Raw genomic sequence first — 17,637 nt, forward strand, 5'->3', positions numbered from 1 at the left:
CTACAGGAAGAACATTTTCTTCCTGAAAATGATTGCAAACACAAATTCTTTGTTGTTATTATTATCTTCATTTAATTTGTCTTAAATGAAAAAACACAAAAAAAATTGTCCTAAAGCCAAATTGGATATAATTCCACACCAAACATAAAAAGGGGGTGGACAAAAGTATTGGCACTGTTCGAAAAATCATGTGATGCTTCTCTAATTTGTGTAATTAACAGCACCTGTAACTTACCTGTGGCACCTAACAGGGGTTGGCATTAACTAAATCACACTTGCAGCCAGTTGACATGGATTAAAGTTGACTCAACCTCTGTCCTGTGTCCTTGTGAGTACCACATTGAGCATGGAGAAAAAGAAGTCGAAAGAACTGTCTGAGGACTTGAGAAACCAAATTGTGAGGAAGCATGAGCAATCTCAAGGCTACAAGTCCATCTCCAAAGACCTGAATGTTCCTGTGTCTACCGTGCGCAGTGTCATCAAGAAGTTTAAAGCCCATGGCACTGTGGCTAACCTCTCTAGATGTGAACGGAAAAGAAAAATTGACAATAGATTTCAACGCAAGATTGTGCGGTTGTTGGATAAAGAACCTCGACTAACATCCAAACAAGTTCAAGCTGCCCTGCAGTCCGAGGGTACAACAGTGTCAACCCGTACTATCCGTCGGCATCTGAATGAAAAGGGACTGTATGGTAGGAGACCCAGGAAGACCCCACTTCTTACCCGAGACATAAAAAAGCCAGGCTGGCGTTTGCCAAAGCTTACCTGAAATAGCCTAAAACGTTTTGGAAGAATGTTCTCTGGTCAGATGAGACAAAAGTGGAGCTCTTTGGGCAAAGGCATCAACATAGAGTTTACAGGAGAAAAAAAGAGGCATTCAAAGAAAAGAACACGGTCCCTACAGTAAACATGGCGGATGTTCCCTGATGTTTTGGGGTTGCTTTGCTGCCTCTGGCACTGGACTGCTTGACCGTGTGCATGGCATGATGAAGTCTGAAGACTACCAACAAATTTTGCAGCATAATGTAGGGCCCAGTGTGAGAAAGCTGGGTCTCCCTCAGAGGTCATGGGTCTTCCAGCAGGACAATGACCCAAAACACACTACAAAAAGCACTAGAAAATGGTTTGAGAGAAAGCACTGGAGACTTCTAAGGTGGCCAGCAATGAGTCCAGACCTGAAGCCCATAGAATACCTGTGGAGAGATCTAAAAATGGCAGTTTGGAGAAGGCACCCTTCAAATATCAGGGACCTGGAGCAGTTTGCCAAAGAAGAATGGTCTAAAATTCCAGCAGAGCATTGTAAGAAACTCATTGATGGTTACGGAAGCGGTTGGTCCCAGTTATTTTGGCTAAAGGTTGTGCAACCAAGTATTAGGCTGAGGGTGCCAATACTTTTGTCTGGCCCATTTTTGGAGTTTTGTGTGAAATGATCAATGTTTTGCTTTTTGTTCATTCTCTTTTGTGTTTTTTTCATTTAAGACAAATTAAATGAAGATAATAATACCAAAGAATTTGTGATTGCAATCATTTTCAGGAAGAAACTGAGTATTATCTGACAGAATTGCAGGGGTGTCAATACTTTTGGCCACAACTGTAAGATTATTATCACATCTCATATGTCTTTTGAGGTATTTCTTGTGCAGCTTGTGTGTTTTTAATTTGCATTGCCATGATTTCCTCATGTGTGTTCTATTTCATTAATTAAGTAGGAGTTTATTTAAATTTTCAGCGGGGTATTCTGCCATGTGACCAGTGTTCAAGAATATTATTGATCGAAACGCATATGATCCTTATACAACACCCCCTAGTTTATATTTGCAACGTTGTCCGAGACGTCCTAATTGATGTTGTACCATTTTAAAAAGAATTTCTCCAAATAAAGCCAAATGAAAGATTTTTATCAACACCCTGGATCCATTTTCACACTGTTCAAGATGTCTGCTGCAATTCATCTTTTAACTTCCATCTTTTAAATTACATCTTTTTAATTATGATTCTGAATTAGACTGAATTGGACTGGAATTGACTGGAAGGTAACAGAGTACCAACCACTACAATGTTTCGGTTTCTTTTCTCTTTCACCCCCATACTACTTTCCTTCTTACAATCTCCAGCAATCCCTCCACCTAGTAAGGAACTAGTCATTTCTTCCTCCATCTTCCCCAGCCATCTCACCTTCTCCTCAGAACTGTTCCTCCACATACAATCCTTTTTCTCCAGACACACACGGCCGCATCATGTCCTATTCTGCTCCCACCTTCTAACGCTCTGTCTGCTACTCCTCATTGCTGGTGACATATCCCCAAATCCCGGCCCTCCCCAACTCATCCCCACACTCGTTTCTAACCCCCTACCACGATCCTCGGCACGTTTTCCAAACCATGACAACCTCATACCCATTCATCCAGCCCCCACTCCCCCGCCCCCCCTACTTGGAGCACTATGGAACGCACGCTCCATCTGCAACAAACTGCCATTTATCCATGACCTCTTCATCACCAACAACCTCTCCTTCCTCGGCCTCACCGAAACCTGGCTCACCCCCTCTGACTCGGCCTCTCCAACTGCGCTCTCCTATGGCGGATTCCACCTCTCTCACACCCCTCGCCCCAGCAACAAACGCGGTGGAGGAGTTGGCTTGCTCCTGTCCGACACCTGCTCTTTCACTCCAATCCCGCTACCACCCTCCGCTTTTCTTCCCTCGTTTGAGGTGCACTCTGTCCGCATCTATTCCCCCTCCAACCTCCAGCTGGCTGTCATCTACCGCCCCCCAGAACTAGCCATCTCCACCTTTCTCGACCACTTCACCACCTGGCTACTTCATTTCCTCTCTGTTGACATCCCCACTATCATCATGGGGGATTTCAATGTCCCCATTGACACTTTCACCTCAGCTGCCTCTAAACTTTTATCACTGACTGCCTCCTTCGGCCTCACTCAATGGTCCTCCGATGCCACTCACAAAGATGGCCACACGATGGACCTCATCTTCACCCGCCTCTGCTCCCTTACTAATCTCACTAACACACCCCTCCCCCTGTCTGACCACAACCTACTGACATTCTCCTCCCTCTCCTCTCCTAGTGTGCAGCCCCCACTCCACAAACTCACTCACCCTCGCAGAAATCTCAAACATCTCAACTTACAATCACTCTCTGAGTCCCTTCTCCCTCTCACAGACATAGCTTCCCTTCATGACACAGATGCTGCTGCCACTTTTTATAACACCACAATAACAGCAACACTCAATTCGGCCGCCCCGCTCATGTATAGTAAAACTCGTACAATTAACAGGCAGCCCTGGCTGACCAGCCTGACCAAAGAACTGAGACGGGCTTCCAGGATTGCTGAGCGGAGATGGAAGCAATCCCACTCTGCCGACCACTTCACTGCATACAAGCAGTCCCTCGCCAGCTTCAAGTCTGCGCTCACTGCCGCAAAACAAACTTACTTCTCATCTCTCATATCCTCCCTGTCCCACAACCCTAAACAGCTTTTCAACACTTTCAATTCTCTACTCCGTCCCCCCACACCTCCTCCCTCCCCCCTCATTTCTGCTGATGACTTCGCCTCTTTCTTTAAACAGAAGATCGATATGATCAGAGAAAGCTTTGGCCCACAGCGCCCACTGCCCCTCTTAGCTGCTCAACCCTGCTCCTCAAAAACCAGCTTCTCCACCATGACAGAAGATCAGCTCTCCACCCTCCTGTCAAGATCACACCTCACCACCTGCACGCTTGACCCGCTCCCGTCCCACCTCATCCCTAACCTTTCCACGGTCTTCATCCCAACCCTAACGCACCTCTTCAACCTCTCACTCACAACAGGTGTCTTCCCCTCATCCTTCAAGCATGCCAAGATCACACCTGTTATGATCTGGTGGTTTAGGAACAACATGAGACAAGCTCTGAAGGAGGTGGTATCTGTACTGACCGCAGACTCTGAACCTAGCAGCGCAACTAGAAATAGCCGTGGGGGGTACCTGACGCTCCCTAGACCCCTCGGCACAGCCTAAAATCTAACTTCCCCTAAAGATGGAAACAGGAAACCTATCTTGCCTCAGAGAAAATCCCCAAAGGAAAGATAGCCCCCCACAAATATTGACGGTGAGAGGAGGGGAAAATAACATACGCAGAGATGAAATCAGATTTTAGCATAGGAGGCCAGTCTAGCTTGATAGATAGGACAGAAAAGGATACTGTGCGGTCAGTATAAAAACTACAAAACAATCCACACAGAGTTTACAAAATCTCCACACCTGACTAAAGGTGTGGAGGGTAAATCTGCTTCCCAGAGCTTCCAGCTAACAGAAAAAAATCCATAATGACAAGCTGGACAAAAATAGAATGCACAGAACAATAAGTCCACAACATGTGGACTGAAATGAGCAAAGCCAGAACTTATCTTTGCAGAACTGGTCAGGAAACCAGGAGAATCCAAGCAGAGATGTGAATCCAGCCTGAAAACATTGACAAGTGGCATAGGCTGAAGACTAGAGCCAGGTTAAATAGCAGAGCCAGGAGAGACGATTAGTGAAAGCAGCTGCTAAAGCTAAACCCAAGGAGCGGCAGTTCCACTCAAAACCACCAGAGGGAGCCCAAGGGCAGAATTCACAAAAGTGCCATTTAGGCTACGTTCACATTAGCGTTACGCTAATGTGGGTCGCTGTTGCGTCGGCGACGCGCCCCTATGTTTAACATAGGGGACGCGTGCGTTTTTTTGGTCGCGTTTTTCGACACGTGCGTCGTTTCCGACGCTAGCGTCGGACGCAAGAAAATGCAACAAGTTGCATTTTTCGTGCGTCCGATTTTCGTCAAAAAACGACACACGCGTCGCAAAACGCAGCGTTTTTGCGCGCGTTTTGCGCGCGTTTTTTGTGCGTCGTGCGTTGCGTCGCCGACGCATCGGCGCGCAACGCAAATGTGAACGTAGCCTTACAACCACCGGAGGGAGCCCAAGAACGGAATTCACAACACACACCCATCCTCAAAAAGCCCTCCCTCGACCCATCCTCTGTGTCTAGCTATCGCCCAATATCTCTTCTCCCTTATGCCTCCAAATTGCTGGAGCAACACGTCCATCTTGAACTGTCCTCCCACTTCTCCTCCTGCTCCCTCTTTGATCGGTTACAATCAGGCTTCCGTTCCCATCACTCAACTGAAACTGCCCTAACTAAAGTCACCAATAACCTACTAACTGCCAGGAGCAAGCGACACTACTCTGTCCTCCTTCTCCTGGACCTGTCTTCTGCCTTTGACACTGTAGACCACTCCCTTTTGCTACAAATCCTCTCATCTCTTGGTATCACAGACTTGGCCCTTTCCTGGATCTCGTCATATCTGACAGACCGAACATTCAGTGTCTCCCTCCCCCACACCACCTCCTCACTTCACCCCTTGTCAGTCGGTGTTCCTCAAGGCTCTGTTCTAGGACCCCTACTCTTCTCCATCTACACTTTCGGCCTGGGACAGCTCATAGAATCCCACGGTTTGCAGTACCATCTCTACGCTGATGACACGCAGATCTACCTCTCCGGACCTGACCTCTCCTCCTTACTTACCAAAATCCCGCACTGCCTGTCTGCCATTTCAGCCTTCTTTTCTGCTCGCTTTCTACAACTGAACATGGACAAAACAGAATTCATCATCTTTCCCCCATCTCACTCTACCCCTCCACCAGACCTATTCATCAATGTCAATGGCTGCTCACTATCCCCAGCCCCACAAGCCTGGTGCCTCGGGGTGATCCTCGACTCTGCCCTCTCTTTCAAGCCACATATCCAAGCCCTTGCCTCCTCCTGTCGTCTCAAACTCAAAAATATTTCCCGGATCCGTGCTTTCCTTGACCGCAACACTGCAAAAACGCTAGTGCATGCCCTTATCATCTCCCGCCTCGACTACTGCAATCTCCTACTCTCTGGACTCCCCTCTAGCACTCTGGCACCACTCCAATCCATCCTACACTCTGCTGCCCGACTAATCTACCTGTCCCCCCGCTATTCCCCAGCCTCTCCCCTGTGTCAAGCCCTTCACTGGCTTCCTATCGCCCAGAGACTCCAGTTCAAAACCCTCACACTGACATACAAAGCCATCCACAACCTGTCTCCTCCATACATCTGTGACATGGTCTCCCGGTACCTACCTACACGCAACCTCCGATCCTCTCAAGACCTCCTTCTCTACTCCCCTCTCATCTCTTCTTCCCATAACCGCATCCAAGACTTCTCCCGTGCTTCCCCCATACTCTGGAACTCTCTACCCCAACACATCAGACTCGCGCCTACCATAGAAACCTTCAAAAAGAACCTGAAGACTCATCTCTTCCGACAAGCCTACAGCCTGCAGTGATCCTCAACCTACTGAACGGCCGCACAGCCAGCTCTTCCCTCTCCTAGTGTATCCTCATCCATCCCCTGCAGACTGTGAGCCCTTGCGGGCGGGGTCCTCCCTCCTTATGTACTCGTGTGCCTTGTTATCTGCTCATGTTTAATGTATTTGTCTATATTTGCCCTGTATGCACATGTAAAGCGCAATGGAATAAATGAATAATAATAATAATAATAATGTCCAGAAGGCAGTCATTTACACACTCCACAAGGAGGGTACGCCACAAAAGGTCATTGGTAAAGAATCTCGCTGTTCACAGAGTGCTGTATCGTACATAGTATCATAGCAAGGACAAAAAAAAAACACATTTGTCCATCCAGTTCAGCCTATATTCCGTCAGAATAAATCCCCAGATCTATGCCCTTCTACAGAACCTAATAACTTTAAGATACAATATTGTTACGCTCCAGGAAGACATCCAAGCCTATCTTGAACCCCTCGACTGAGTTCACCATCACCACCTCCTCAGGCAAGGAATTCCAGATTCTCACTGCCCTAACAGTAAAGAATCCTCTTCTATGTTGATGGAAAAACCTTCTCTCCTCCAGACGCAGAGAATGCCCCCTTTTTACCATCACCTTCCTTGGTATAAACAGATCCACTGAGATATTTGTATTGTCCCCTTATATACTTATACATGGTTATTAGATCGCTCCTCAGTCGTCTTTTTTCTAGGCTAAATAATCCTAATTTTGCTAATCTCTCTGGGTATTGTAGTTCCCCCATCCCCTTTATTAATTTTGTTGCCCTCCTTTGTACTCCCTCTAGTTCCATTATATCCTTCCTGACCAAAACTGTTCACAGTACTCCATGTGTTGTCTAACTTGTGATTTGTACAGAGGCAGTATAATGTTCTTTTAATGCACCTCATGATCCTATTTGCCTTGGCAGCTGCTGCCTGGCACTGGCTGCTCCAGGTAAGTTTATCATAAACTAGGATCCCCAAGTCCTTCTCCCTGTCAGATTTACCCAGTGGTTTCCCATTCAGTGTGTAATGGTGATATTGATTCCTTCTTCCCATGTGTATAACCTTACATTTATCATTGTTAAACCTCATCTGCCACCTTTCAGCCCAAGTTTCCAACTTATCCAGATCCATCTGTAGCAGAATACTATCTTTTCTTGTATTGACTGCTTTACATAGTTTTGTATCATCTGCAAATATCGATATTTTACTGTGTAAACCTTCTACCAGATCATTAATAAATATGTTGAACAGATCCCAGCACCGACCCCTGCGGTACCCCACTGGTCACAGTAACCCAGTTAGAGAATATACCATTTATAACCACCCTCTGATTTCTATCACTAAACCAGTTACTTACCCACTTACAAAAATATTTAGAATTGAGAGTCCTCAGTGGTTGATACCTTTTAATAGCTAACTGAAAAGATATCCAACAATAGAAGAAAAGCAGATGCACTCACCAGATGCAGTTTCAAGTGTCCTTTATTGCAACACCAAGCGGTACATTCTTCACGGCACAGGGGAGTAGAGGGTAAAAGGGGAGAGTGTGGCAGACGAGACGACGGCCGTTTCACGCTACACCAGAGTGCTTCTACGGGTCCATAGCCAGAAGGGAAGTGACGCCAGGCTAAGTAGGTAAGTGAATACGAACTCCACCTGTGTCATCAACCCGTCGGACAATAGAAAAAGTGCTCACAACCAGTGCCCTGTTATGATTAGGCAACTCAGTACCACAGTGAACATAGAGGTCAGAGCACATACAGTGATCTGACAATAATCCAAAAACATAGAACGAGCTCTGAGACGTGGGAACTCTGTTGACCGCAATCCCTAATCCTATCCAACAACACTAGAGGCAGCCGTGGATTGAGCCTAACGCTACCTATGCAACTCGGCACAGCCTGAGAAACTAGCTAGCCTGAAGATAGAAAATAAGCCTACCTTGCCTCAGAGAAATACCCCAAAGGAAAAGGCAGCCCCCCACATATAATGACTGTGAGTAAGATGAAAAGACAAACGTAGAGATGAAATAGATTTAGCAAAGTGAGGCCCGACTTTCTGAACAGAGCGAGAATAGGAAAGGTAACTTTGCGGTCAACACAAAACCCTAAAAACCACGCAAAGGGGGCAAAAAGACCCTCCGTACCGAACTAACAGCACGGAGGTACACCCTCTGCGTCCCAGAGCTTCCAGCAAACAAATAGATAAGCTGGACAGAAGAAAAGCAAACAAAATAGCAAAGGAAAACTTAGCTATGCAGAGCAGCAGGCCACAGGAACGATCCAGGAGGAAAACAAGTCCAATACTGGAACATTGACCGGAAGCCAGGATCAAAGCACTAGGTGGAGTTAAGTAGAGCAGCACCTAACGACCTCACCACATCACCTGAGGGAGGAAACTCAGAAGCCGCAGTACCACTTCCCTCCACCAACGGAAGCTTACAGAGAGAATCAGCCGAAGTACCACTTGTGACCACAGGAGGGAGGTCTGCCACAGAATTCACAACAGTGCCCGCAATGTCTATCTAGAGAAAAAAACAAAAGAAACGAAAAGAAACCATTCAATAACCACAGACCTACAGGAATGTAGGTCTGTGGTTATTGAATGGTTTCTTTTCGTTTCTTTTGTTTTTTTCTTTATCCAATTTTTTGTTGAAATTATTTAGCGCTGCGATGTTGTTATATTGTCTATATGTTTTTTGAATAGAACACTATAGTGGACGCATACCAAGTCACCAACATTATAATTTGACCCAGGTGGGGTACATTTTTGTATAGTAAAAGTGGGACCAGAAATAGGACCATAACGGACTAACTGCAATGCACTAGCCAAAAACCAACAGAGAAGAAAAGCAGCATATAGTCCAAGTATAATGTAGAAAAAACACTTTATTAATAATTATGCCAGATAAAAAACGACAGGGGGAAACAATCCCCATGCTGTACTCAGCATGCACCTAAATGGACAGGAGATAGGTGCCTCTAACATAGAAAAATCCACATAATAACCAGGGCAGGCATTCATAAGATAATCAGAAACTGTGCAAGGCACATACAATATGCCTAGATGTATAGGACGCACAGGTCCAGAAAATATATAAACACACATGCACAATACAAATCACTAGTATACATACCGGTTAATGTGGCAATATATCACGACGTGTACTGGCACCTCACCCCTGTCCCCCCCGACGCGCGTTTCGGCTAATGCCTTTCGTCAAGGGGTCAACCCGTCGGACAATAGAAAAAGTGCTCACAACCAGTGCCCGCAATGTCTATCTAGAGAAAAAAACAAAAGAAACAAAAAGAAATCATTCAATAACCACAGACCTACAGGAATGTAGGTCTGTGGTTATTGAATAGTTTCTTTTGTTTTTTTCTTCATCTAATTTTTTGTTGAAATTATTTAGCGCTGCGATGTTGTTATATTGTCTATATGTTTTTTGAATACAACACTGGTAGGAGTGTCTATGGTGTTACTCTCGTTCCCCGTTCTCCAGATAGACATTGCGGGCACTGGTTGTGAGCAATGTCTTAGTTGTGGCATTATATACTAACATCATATATTGATTGCAGGACTATATATACATGTATTTTTGATATGTCAGTAATATGCATTTGTTTTTAATTGTTTTTATTATACTGTGCACTTTTTCTATTGTCCAACGGGTTGATGACACAGGTGGAGTTCGTATTCACTTACCTACTTAGCCTGGCGTCACTTCCCTTCTGGCTATGGACCCGTAGAAGCACTCTGGTGTAGCGCGAAACGGCCGTCGTCTCGTCTGCCGCACTCTCCCCTTTTACCCTCTACTCCCCCGTGCCGTGAAGAATGTACTGCTTGGTCTTGCAATAAAGGACACTTGAAACTGCATCTGGTGAGTGCATCTGCTTTTCTTCTATTGTTGGATTCCTCTTGGACTTTTTTCATGCGGATGGCACCTCCATTTCTCTCTCAGACTGCCGTACACAGTTTTTATGTGCCACTTTTTCTCTGATTTGAGGGCTGTGCTGCTCCCTTTCTTCTTGTTGTGCTAACTGAAACGATGGTAACAAAATGCAAGCTTTCGAGACTACTCTGGTCCCTATCCACTGGCTAACACGGTACCAAGATATAGATCTTTCCTTTACCCATTTACACACATATTCACCCAGACCCGGCATGCTGTATCCAAGCATATTAATGGAAAATGGAGTGAAAAGAAAAATTGTGGTAGAAAAAGGAGCACAAGCAACCGGGATTGCTGCAGCCTTGAAAGGATTGTTAAGAAAAGGCCATTGAAAAATGTGGGGGAGATTCACAAGGAGTGGACTGCGGCTGGAGTCATTGCTTCAAGAGCCACCACACACAGACGTATCCAGGACATGGGCTACAAGGGTCCCATTCCTTGTGTCAGCCACTCATGGCCTACAGATAATACCAGAAGTCTTACATGGGCCAAGGAGAAAAAGAACCGGACTGTTGCCCAGTGGTCCAAGGTGCCCATGATACTGTATGGAGGAATATACCGTCCATTTTCTGACCTATTCTAGAATGTACAATAGATATCACTCATGTAGTGTAAGAAGTGAAATCTTTGGCATTGTACTGTACCTATATTTCTCTGCCGTGTCTGTGCATCATGAATTGTGGTGAGTGTTATGGAGGCTACTGAGACTCTCCAGGGGCCCCCGAAAACCTGGAGCCGGCCCTGCAAGTGGGAACATTATACTGTGTGGGGCCAGAATGGGGCCCTGTACTATGAGAACAATCCATCACCCCACTTCCTGTCTCCCATAGTTGGGTCGTATGTATCTATTACAGGAAACAGAACAGAAACGTTATGATTCTTATAAAGGGGCAACAAAAACACCGAAAGAGCCTCCGTACTGAAGGGGTTAATGTCCCCCACACCCAGTAATGGGGAATCTCCAGCACCTACCTCCACCTGCAGAGCCGCACACCAGATATATGGCTGCTCTGTGCACACAGGACCTGTGATGAGGTCACAGGAGGGGAGGAGTCAGGGGTCACATGATCAGGGGCCTCAGTGTATGCAGGACTCTGCTGTGCTGGTTGTCATGGTGCTGGATGAGGGGAAGTTTATGTGTGGGGTCAGGAGGGGTTTACAGTGTCGATGTAGCAGAGCCATGTGTGTACGAGGTGTACGGAGCGGAGCCGTGGGTGTACGAGGTGTACGGAGTGGAGCCGTGTGTGTACGAGGTGTACGGAGCAGAGCCGTGTGTGTACTCGGTGTACGGCGCAGCCGTGTGTGTACGAGGTGTACGGAGCGAAGCAGTGTGTGTACGAGGTGTACGGAGCGGAGCCGTGTGTGTACGAGGTGTATGGAGCAGAGCCGTGTGTGTACGAGGTGTACGGAGCAAAGCCGTGTGTGTACGAGGTGTACGGAGCAGAGCCGTGTGTGTGCGAGGTGTGTGGAGCAGAGCTGTGTGTGTGTGTGTACGAGGTGTACAGAGCAGAGCTGTGTGTGTACGGAGCAGAGCCGCATGTGTACTAGGTGTATGGAGCGGAGCAGTGTGTGTACAAGGTGTACGGAGCAAAGCTGTTTGTGTACGGAGCAGAGCTGTGTGTACGGAGCAGAGCCACGTGTGTACTAGGTGTACAAAGCGGAGCTGTGTGTGTATGGAGCAGATCCGCATGTGTGCCAAATGTGCGGAGCCGCGTGTGTACGAGGTGTACAGAGTGGAGCCATGTGTACGAGGTGTACGGAGCAGAGCCGCATTTGTACAAGGTGTACGGTGCAGAGCCGCGTGTACAAGGTGTACGGAGCAGAGCTGCATCTGTACGAGGTGTACGGAGCAGAGCCTCATGTGTGCGAGGTGTATGGAGCAGAGCTGCGTGTGTACAAGATGTACGGAGCAGAACCGCGTGTGTACGAGGTGTACGGAGCAGAGCCGCGTGTGTACAAGGTGTATGGAGCAGAGCCGCATGTGTTCAAGGTGTACGGAGCAGAACCGTGTGTGTGCGGGGTGTATGGAGCAGAGCCATGTGTGTGCGGGGTGTACTGAGATGAACCACATGTGTAGAGGGTGTATGGAGCAGAGCCACATGTGTGCGGGGTGTACTGAGATGAACCACATGTGTACAGGGTGTATGGAGCAGAGCCATGTGTGTGCGTGGTGTACTGAGATGAACCACATGTGTACAGGGTGTATGGAGCAGAGCCATGTGTGTGCGGGGTGTATGCAGGGCTGGCATTACAGTAGGCAGCTGCCTAGGACCTCCACTCCCGCAGGGGCCCCCCAGCCAGTCGCCTGCCGCTAGCACCAACTCACCCTCTCCTGTGCCAACTCCCCCTGCCAGCGCCGACGCATTCCACTACAGCGGCATCTATGACGCCTGTACAGTTTAATGCAATGATGGAGGAGAGAGCATCAGCGGACACTCCCTCTCCCATCATTCCCCTCTGCCTCTGACACTACGGGTGCACGACGTCACTACCTGCTGTGTCCCGGGCAGACTGCATCCCTGAGACAGGAGCCGAGAGCAGAGAGGGGAACGAAGAGAGGTGAGGAGCGTGTGGTTTTTTAGTTTTGTTTTAATCTATCAATGAGTGAGTACTGGACTGTGGAGACATTCGTGCGGGGGGGGGGGGGGAGGGAGGTGCGGCTACATTATATTCGATTGGGGGCTGCATTACATTCTATGGGGGGCTTTATTATAGTCTAAGGGGACTGTATTATATTCTATGGGGGGCTGTATTACATTCTATGGGGTGCTGTATTATATTCTATGGGAGGCTGCATTACATTCTAGGGTAGTTGTATTATATTCTATGGGCACTGTGTTATAGTCTATGGGGGCTGTATTACATTCTATGGGGTGCTGTATTATATTCTATGGGGTGCTGTATTATATTCTATGAGGGGCTGTATTACATTCTATGAGGACTTTATTACATTCTAAGGTGGCTGCATTATAGTCTATGGGGTTCTGTTTTATATTCTATGGGGGCTGTATTACATTCTATGGGGGCTGTATTATATTTTATGGGGGCTGTATTACATTCTAGGGTAGTTGTATTATATTCTATGGGAACTGTATTATTGTCTATAGGGGGCTGTATTACATTTTATGGGGGCTTTATTATATTCTATGGGGGGCTGTATTACATTCTATGGGGTGGTGCATTATATTCTATGGATATCAGGACCCTGTCAGCACCGGCGCGCTGCCATGGCTGATCAGGGCAACTCACTCACACTGCAGGAGAGCCCGGGGTCAGATGACACGGGGGAAAGCTCAGGCAGACAGGACCTGCGCAGCGTGCTGAAGGTAGCAGAAAACAGAAGGACCTACGATCATGTGACCACAGGGGGGGAGCTTAGCGTCCTGCTACTGGAGATAAGTGCAGGATTTTACAAGCACCCTGAAATAGAGGAAAGGAAAAAGTCGTACAAACGGAGAGGGCGGCGCGGTACAGAAGGGGCGAGCAGAGAATAGTCAGAACGTAAGCAAGTAGTCATACACAGAGATAGCAGCGCAGTACAAAAGGGACAGACAGAACTCTAAATGGGGACAGAACCAGGTCAGAACCAGGCAAGCATAAAGTAGCACAGGCACAAAGCACAGGGTCACACACACTCGGCCAAGGGTCAGAGTATAAGCAACAGAGGATGGCTCCACAATGAGGCTATAATAAGCCTCCCAGAATGAGGCCATCCAGGGTGACTTTAGATCTGCTTAGGGGTTCACACTTCCCTGGTGTTTGGCTCCCTTCCCGTCATCCTTTTGTGTTGCACTTGGTCTTTTTGTTATGCAGTATGACAATAGGGATAGCAATGGGGGGAGTCTCATAGACGCCTCTCCATTACTAACCTCTTGACTTGAAGTGAGGCTAAGTGCCAGAATTGTCACATCTTATAGATGTGCCTTTCCTGGGGTGGATGAGAGCTGATGGTTTTAGCCAGGAGAGCCAATATCCATGGCCCCTTCCTAGGCTATTAATATCAGCACACAGCTAAAATAACAAAGGAGTAACATACATAGTAACATAGTAACATAGTTAGTAAGGCCGAAAAAAGACATTTGTCCATCCAGTTCAGCCTATATTCCATCATAATAAATCCCCAGATCTACGTCCTTCTACAGAACCTAATAATTGTATGATACAATATTGTTCTGCTCCAGGAAGACATCCAGGCCTCTCTTGAACCCCTCGACTGAGTTCGCCATCACCACCTCCTCAGGCAAGCAATTCCAGATTCTCACTGCCCTAACAGTAAAGAATCCTCTTCTATGTTGGTGGAAAAACCTTCTCTCCTCCAGACGCAAAGAATGCCCCCTTGTGCCCGTCACCTTCCTTGGTATAAACAGATCCTCAGCGAGATATTTGTATTGTCCCCTTATATACTTATACATGGTTATTAGATCGCCCCTCAGTCGTCTTTTTTCTAGACTAAATAATCCTAATTTCGCTAATCTATCTGGGTATTGTAGTTCTCCCATCCCCTTTATTAATTTTGTTGCCCTCCTTTGTACTCTCTCTAGTTCCATTATATCCTTCCTGAGCACCGGTGCCCAAAACTGGACACAGTACTCCATGTGCGGTCTAACTAGGGATTTGTACAGAGGCAGTATACAGTGGCTTCAGAACAACTCTGTTACCATTCTTGACTGGCCCAGCCAGATCCCTGACCTAAACCCAACTGAGCATCTCTGGAGAGAACTGAAAATGGCTGTCCACCAACTTTCCTCATCCAACGTGATGGAACTGGAGAGGATCTGCAAGGAAGAATGGCAGAGAATCCCCAAATCCAGGTGTAAAAAACTTGTCGCATCATTCCTAAGAAGACTCATGGCTGTACTAGCTGAAAAGGGTGCTGTTACTTAATATTGAGCAAAGTGTCTGAATACTTATGACCATGTGATATTTCAGTTTTTCTTTTTAATACATTTGTAAAAATTGCTACATTTCTTGTTTTTTTTTCAGTCCAGATGGGGTGCGGAGTGTATATTAATGAGAAAAAAATGAACTTTTTTGAATTTACTAAATGGCTGCAGTGAAACAAAGAGTGAAAATGTTAAAGTGGTCTAAATACTTTCCGTACCCACTGTATGTAATCCATTTATTCCATCCTATCAGGTCCTTATGTGATTTTACTGTATGCGGCTGCTGAATTGCCAGCTTTTTATGTACCTTATATATATATACAGGTCCTTCTCAAAAAATTAGCATATAGTGTTAAATTTCATTATTTACCATAATGTAATGATTACAATTAAACTTTCATATATTATAGATTCATTATCCACCAACTGAAATTTGTCAGGTCTTTTATTGTTTTAATACTGATGATTTTGGCATACAACTCCTGATAACCCAAAAAACCTGTCTCAATAAATTAGCATATTTCACCCATCCAATCAAATAAAAGTGTTTTTTAATAACAAACAAAAAAACCAACAAATAATAATGTTCAGTTATGCACTCAATACTTGGTCGGGAATCCTTTGGCAGAAATGACTGCTTCAATGCGGCGTGGCATGGAGGCAATCAGCCTGTGACACTGCTGAGATGTTATGGAGGCCCAGGATGCTTCAATAGCGGCCTTAAGCTCATCCAGAGTGTTGGGTCTTGCGTCTCTCAACTTTCTCTTCACAATATCCCACAGATTCTCTATGGGGTTCAGGTCAGGAGAGTTGGCAGGCCAATTGAGCACAGTAATACCATGGTCAGTAAACCATTTACCAGTGGTTTTGGCACTGTGAGCAGGTGCCAGGTCGTGCTGAAAAATGAAATCTTCATCTCCATAAAGCATTTCAGCCGATGGAAGCATGAAGTGCTCCAAAATCTCCTGATAGCTAGCTGCATTGACCCTGCCCTTGATGAAACACAGTGGACCAACACCAGCAGCTGACATGGCACCCCACACCATCACTGACTGTGGGTACTTGACACTGGACTTCAGGCATTTTGGCATTTCCTTCTCCCCAGTCTTCCTCCAGACTCTGGCACCTTGATTTCCGAATGACATGCAAAATTTGCTTTCATCAGAAAAAAGTACTTGGGACCACTTAGCAACAGTCCAGTGCTGCTTCTCTGTAGCTCAAAAGTGGCTTTACCTGGGGAATGCGGCACCTGTAGCCCATTTCCTGCACACGCCTGTGCACGGTGGCTCTGGATGTTTCCACACCAGACTCAGTCCACTGCTTCCTCAGGTTCCCCAAGGTCTGGAATCGGTCCTTCTCCACAATCTTCCTCAGGGTCCAGTCTCCTCTTCTCGTTGTACAGCGTTTTCTGCCACATTGTTTCCTTCCAACAGACTTACCATTGAGGTGCCTTGATACAGCACTCTGGGAACAGCCTATTTGTTGAGAAATTTCTTTCTGGGTCTTACCCTCTTGCTTGAGGGTGTCAATGATGGCCTTCTTGACATCTGTCAGGTCGCTAGTCTTACCCATGATGGGGGTTTTGAGTAATGAACCAGGCAGGGAGTTTATAAAAGCCTCAGGTATCTTTTGCATGTGTTTAGAGTTAATTAGTTGATTCAGAAGATTAGGGTAATAGGTCGTTTAGAGAACCTTTTCTTGATATGCTAATTTATTGAGACAGGTGTTTTGGGTTATCAGGAGTTGTATGCCAAAATCATCAGCATTAAAACAATAAAAGACCTGACAAATTTCAGTTGGTGGATAATCAATCTATAATATATGAAAGTTTAATTGTAATCATTACATTATGGTAAATAATGAAATTTAACACTATATGCTAATTTTTTGAGAAGGACCTGTATATCATTGACATCTTTATACCTATCTATGCTATGTGTATATATCTATTTATCTGTTCTATCCTGTCGGGTGCTGCTGTGATTTTACTGTACACAGCTTGGTCCGAGTGCTGTGTGATTTTTTTTTTTCTTGCACCCATTGACTTCTATTGCCGAATGTGATCTGTTTTCCAATTACACTCGCAGCATGATGCAATCTTTTTCCAGTCCGATCATGATCCGAACTGACCTGTAAAAAACGCAGATGAACGCACAATGATAAACTAACATTGGTCCAAATGCAATCTGAATTTTAATCGGATTTCATTGCAAGTCAGAATGAGCCTTAATGGGGACCGTCATCTCTTCCACTACAGGCAACCTAGCAGATGGAGACCCAATCAAGTCTTCAAATTTCCAAAAATTAGGACCTGACACCACCAAAGTGGCATAAATTTCAGCAGAGTAGAAATCGTATAATGGGGACTGACACCGCACCGAAGCCACACTAAATATATCAAAGACTGCATTTACGCAAGATCAATACAGCACACTAAAAACTACATCG

At 46.0% G+C, this 17,637-nt stretch overlaps 1 protein-coding gene across 4 annotated transcripts in view; it reads right to left on the reverse strand.

Annotated features, from left to right (window-relative positions):
* LOC138663703 (oocyte zinc finger protein XlCOF22-like) overlaps nt 1-11,338 on the reverse strand; it is a 70,865-nt gene extending 59,527 nt beyond the window's left edge. The window contains exons 1-2 of one of the 4 annotated variants that reach the window (XM_069750006.1): nt 11,279-11,293; nt 10,060-10,394 (exon numbers count right to left, since the gene is read on the reverse strand). The gene's annotated coding sequence lies outside the window, so the exon portion shown is untranslated. Of the gene's footprint in view, nt 1-10,059; nt 10,395-11,278 lie in introns of all 4 variants that reach the window. The other 3 variants (XM_069750005.1, XM_069750007.1, XM_069750008.1) reach the window with 3 other exon arrangements.
* Between the last annotated feature and the right edge of the window lie 6,299 nt (nt 11,339-17,637).

This window comes from Ranitomeya imitator, chromosome 2 (genome assembly GCF_032444005.1).
Source record: "Ranitomeya imitator isolate aRanImi1 chromosome 2, aRanImi1.pri, whole genome shotgun sequence".
Lineage (NCBI taxonomy): Eukaryota > Metazoa > Chordata > Amphibia > Anura > Dendrobatidae > Ranitomeya > Ranitomeya imitator.